Here is a 5,729-nt window from a genome sequence, read left to right on the forward strand (position 1 = left end):
ATCAATAACAACTTGAAGATCATTAAGAACACATGCATGAATTTTCAAAAAATGCAACAATTTTAAAACATGCAATTGACACCAAACTTAAAAATGGACTCAAGACTCAAACAAGAAACACAAAATATTTTTGTTTTTATGATTTTCTAAATTTTTTTTTTGGATTTTTCGAAAATTAATCTTTAGAAAAACGAAAATAAAGAAAAAAATTTTTGAAAAATTTTTGAAAATAAAACAAAAAGAAAATTACCTAATCTGAGCAACAAGATGAATCGTCAGTTGTCCAAACTCGAACAATCTCCGGCAACGGTGCCAAAAACTTGGTGCACAAAATTGTGATCTCTAATAATGGCATTCAACTTGGTATGTGCATCTACTAACTCAGCACTTTCTTCACAACTCCGCACAACTAACCAGAAAGTGTACTGGGTCGTCCAAGTAATAAACCTTACGTGAGTAAGGGTCGATCCCACGGAGATTGTTGGTATGAAGCAAGCTATGGTCATCTTGTAGATTTCAGATAGGCGAATAATAAATGGTTATGGAGTTTTCGAATAATAATAATATATAAACAGAAAATAAAGATAGAAATACTTATGTAAATCATTGGTAAGAATTTCAGATAAGTGTATGGAGATGCTGTGTTCCTTTTGGATCTCTGCAACATATTGCTTTCATACTTTCAATCCTTCTTACTCCTTTCCATGGTAAGCTGTATGTAGGGCATCACCGTTGTCAATGGCTACATCCCATCCTCTCAGTGAAAAAGGTCCAAATGCTCTGTCACGGCACAGCTAATCATCCGTCGGTTCTCGATCATGTCGGAATAAAATCCATTGATTCTTTTGCGTTTGTCATCACGCCCAACAATCGCGAGTTTGAAGCTCATCACAGTCATTCAATCCCTGAATCCTACTTGGAATACCACAGACAAGGTTTAGACTTTCCGAATTCTCATGAATGCCACCATCAATTCTAGCTTATACCACGAAGATTCTGATTAAGGAATCCAAGAGATATGTGCTCGGTCTAAGGTAGAACGAAGTGGTTGTCAGTCACGCGTTCATGGGTGAGAATGATGATGAGTGTCACGGATCATCACATTCATCATATTGAAGTGCAATGAATATCTTAGAATAGGAATAAACTGAATTGAATAGAAAATAGTAGTAATTGTATTAAAACTCGAGGTACAGCAGAGCTCCACACCCTTAATCTGTGGTGTGCAGAAACTCCACTGTTGAAAATACATAAGTGATGAAGTTCCAGGCATGGCCAAATGGCCAGCCCTCATGGTCTAAGAACTAAACGTCCAGAGATGTTGTCAAAGACTATACTGTCAAAAGACTTCTAATACAATAGTAAAATGGCCTATTTATACTAGACTAGCTACTAGGGTTAACAGAAGTAAGTAATTGATGCAGAAATCTACTTCCGGGGACCACTTAGTGTGTGCTTGGGCTGAGCTTGAGCTTTACACATGCAGAGGCTTCTTTTGAAGTTGAACACCAAGTTGTAACGTGTTTTTGGCGTTCAACTCTGGTTCGTGACTTGTTTCTGGCATTTGACTCCAGAATGCTACATGGAACTGGCGTTGAGCGCCAGTTTGCGTCCTTTAATCACGAATAAAGTATAGACTATTATATATTGTTGGAAAGATCTGGATGTCTAATTTCTAACGCCGTTGAGAGCGCGCCATTTGGAGTTCCATAGCTCCAGAAAATCCATTTTGAGTGCAGGGAGGTCAGAATCCAACAGCATCACCAGTCCTTTGTCAGTCTTCTTATCAGAGTTTTGCTCAGGTCCCTCAATTTCAGCCAGAAAATACCTGAAATCACAGAAAAACACACAAACTCATAGTAAAGTCTAAAAATGTGAATTTAGCATAAAAAACTAATGAAAACATCCCTAAAAGTAGCTAGATCCTACTAAAAATTACCTAAAAATAATGCCAAAAAGCATATAAATTATCCGCTCATCAATAAGGTTAACAAATTCCTGAACAAATTCCTCCCATAGATTAACTAAGCTGGCGACAAATGTTTAGACCTTCAGGCAGAAGGAGAGCGAGTCTCTCTGTGATGCTTGGGAGAGGTACAAGCTGATGTTCAGGAATTGCCCTTCCCATATGTTCTTAGGATTGGGCAAGACAATCATCTACTATGAAGCCATCTCTGATATAGCTAGTGCACGAATCCCCACACCTTCGTATAGCTGTACCAGGAAATGCACTAGGTCGTCTAAGTAATACCTGAGCGAGTCTGGGTCGATCCCACGAGGATTGTGGTTTGAAGCAAGCTATGGTTATCTTGCAGGTCTTAGTCAGGTAAATGAAAGTGTAGGAGATGTTGGTATGTTATTTTTAATTGCATAAAAAGGAATAAAGAAAAAGGGTAATCAAAACTCAGAAGTCGTGTAAACTATGAAAAGAGGATGGTTAAGGCTTGGAGATGCTTTGTCCTTCTGGATTAACTCAGGTCTTATTGTCTTCTTCAAGTGTGAATGATTTCTTTTATGGCAGGCTGTATGTGATTGACGTTGGTTGAGCAGCCGCCAATACTCCTCCAGATCTGAACCCCAGTGTTAGTGCAGATCCATTCTGATTGAGGGTGAAGCCCATGAAGTCCATTCTCCTTCATGATCCTACTCAAAATGCCACAGACAAGGTTGAATCTTCCAGATCAGAAAATGATGCGCCTTTGGTTCTACCCTCTACCACAAAGACCTTAATCTCTGCATACCCTTCAGCTGAACTGGTGTCTTGAGAAGTCCCCAACGAAGTCGTGGATTAACCATCTAAGAGATGTATAATCAAGCTAGTGGTTCATCCTTGTCCAATGAAAGACGCACTCTAAACCCATGTAGAATGTGATAATCTTATGCCAGTTCAACGCATTCATATTGACGAAGAATGAAGATACATCTTAGAATTGGATCAAACACAGGTTCAAGCAGAACAGTAATCTTTTATTAATCCATGAAACTCAGCAGGGATTCTCCCCTCAACCTAGGAAGTTTAGAAACTCATACTAATAGAAAATACAAAGTGTAAAATGAAAAATATGGTAAATGATGGGCAAAGATCCTTATCAAAGAGTGATCTTCTATTTTAAATACTAAACTAGTGACTAGTAAGGGTAAAACAGTATTTTTAGTGCTAAAATTCACTTCTGGGGCCCACTTGGTGAGTGTTTGGGCTGAGCTTTGATGAGATCCACATGCTATGAGGCCTCTAGGGCATTAAACGCTGGCTAGAGGGTCCTCTTTGGGCGTTTGGACACTGGTCTCTTCTCCTTGGGCGCTGGGCGCTGGGCGCTGGGCACCTGAAAGGGGGCAGGAGGCTGGCGTTGGACGCCAGTTTTGGGCCTTTTAATCTGAAGCAAAGTATGGACTATTATATATTGCTGGAAAGCTCTAGAAGTCAAATTTCCATAGTCATTGAGAACGCTCCATTTGGAAGTCTGTAGCTCCAGAAAATCTCTTTCGACTGCAAGGATGTCAGATCCGGACAGCATCTGCAGTGCTTTCTCTATCTCTGAATCAGACTTTTGCTCCAGCTCCTCAAATTCAGCCAGAAAATACCTGAAATTGCATAAAAATACACAAACTCAAAGTAGAATAAAAAAAGTGAATTTAACAACTAAAACCTATGAAAAATTAGTAAAACTTAAACAAAACATACTAAAAATTATATGAAAATAATGCCAAAAAGTGTATAAAATATCCGCTCATCACAACACCAAACTTAAACTATTGCTTGTTCCCAAGAAACTAAAAATAAAGTAGGACATAGTAGCTTTTTGCTTTTTGCTTCAATTAGAAAAGTAAAATACAATAACTTTCAAAGTTCCCAATGAAGCTCAGCTTCAATAGATGAGCGGGACGTGGTAGCTTTTTGCTTCTAAATAGTTTTGGCATCTCACTATCCATTGAAACTCAGAAATGTTGGTCTCTTTAGGAACTTAGAATCTAGATGATATTATTGACTCTTTTAGTTCAGCTCTTTTTTATTCTTGAACACAGCTTTTAGAGTCTTGGACATGACCCTAAGCATTTTATTTTCCAGTATTACCACCGGATACATAAATATCACAGACACTTTAACTGGGTGAACCCTTTTGGATTGTGATGCAGCTTTGCTAGAATCCCCAGATAGAAGTGTCTAGTATAAGACCGAGACTAACTAACCATTGAATTAAAATAATTAATATTGCCCAAATTAGGTTACAAAAATTAAGCATGAGAATTGGAGGATTTAAATATGATTTTTGGACTTATTAGATTTTTTTGAGTCAGAAAATGTATTTTCTACGAAAATCCGAGTAAAATCCCGAAACATAAATTGAACCGGTTGAACCGGTTTAAGTCTGTCCGGTACTGTCCGAGAATATTTAAAAACAGTAAAAAACCTCATGAAAATATTAGAAATTGAAAACCAGGCATTAATTTTAAAGGTTTGGACCAAAGTTGGGCCAAACGTGCTAAAAACACCAACGGGTTGGACCGGGTCCAAGTTGGGCTCTAGCCCAACATATATAAGTTCATTAAATGAACCCATTCAGCACACCACATACACAAACACAGCACATGCAGCTAAAAAGGGGAAGAAGGAGAGAAACCCTCATTGTTACTATTCATCTTCAACTTCCGAAGCTCATAACTTGAGCTACAGAGCTCTGATCGCCGCACCGTTTGCGGCCACGCAATCCTCTCAAAGAGCTCTACAAAACCCATCCAAGAAACTGGTAAGAAAATTAAAAAATATCTCTCAGTTTTTCCTTTCAAAAATTCGAAATTTTAGGGCTTTGTATTGAGTGAAATTTTGTGATTTTTGGTGTTTACGTACACTTTAGCACTTGAATACTATTGGGTTTTGCCCCAATCATCGTTGGGTAAGGTGAGTAAATTCAAATCTCTTGTGGTTTTGTGGATTTAATGAACCCTAGGTTGAATTATTGTAAGTTATGTGCATATATAGATTGAGATTGTGATTGTTAGCATTTAATTGGAGCTTTGGAGTGATTGTTGATGCTTGTTGGAGTTGGATGGTGACTTAGTTGTGGTTGGAAGCTTGAATCTCACTCAATTTGGATTTTTGTGCATATTGGGAATCGGTCAAGGTATGGTTTTGGTTTTCTCTATGTAGTATTGATAACAAGTCATCTTATGCTAGCTTTTCAAGAATTTTTCACTTGTTTTATTAGGTTTTACGCACTTTCTTGCATTGTAGGTAAGTAATTTGGAGTGGATTTGCATGGTTTTGTTGAATCAATCAACCATCTTTTATTTGACACTAAATCATGAGGTTTAAGCTAGAATTAGTTGGTTTTTAAATGATTTATAAATCTTGTGATTTTGGTGATACTTTGATTGGTTGTTTTAATTACTTGTAGGTGAAGAAAAGAAAGAAACAAGGAAAGCGTGGCCTAAGGAAACAAAAGCGTGGCACATCAACCAAGGCAAGGCCATGGCGCTCACTAATTGAGCGTAGCACTCTCTATTTGAGCACTAGAGCACCAACACCAAAGCCAAGGGACCAAAGGCCTATGACGCTGCGTTGAAACAAGTAACTGAGAGCCCAAGGAAACAAAGCAAAGGCATATCGCTCAGTTAACTTAGTTAACTTTTTCGTGCTCCATTTCAAAGAAAATCAAGGCGCGCTACACCAAAATGGAGCCAGCCAAGGTTCGAACCTTGTGCTAGCAAGGAAGGAGCGCTACAAGGCTCAC

Source organism: Arachis stenosperma, chromosome 6 (genome assembly GCF_014773155.1).
Source record: "Arachis stenosperma cultivar V10309 chromosome 6, arast.V10309.gnm1.PFL2, whole genome shotgun sequence".
NCBI classification, from domain to species: domain Eukaryota; kingdom Viridiplantae; phylum Streptophyta; class Magnoliopsida; order Fabales; family Fabaceae; genus Arachis; species Arachis stenosperma.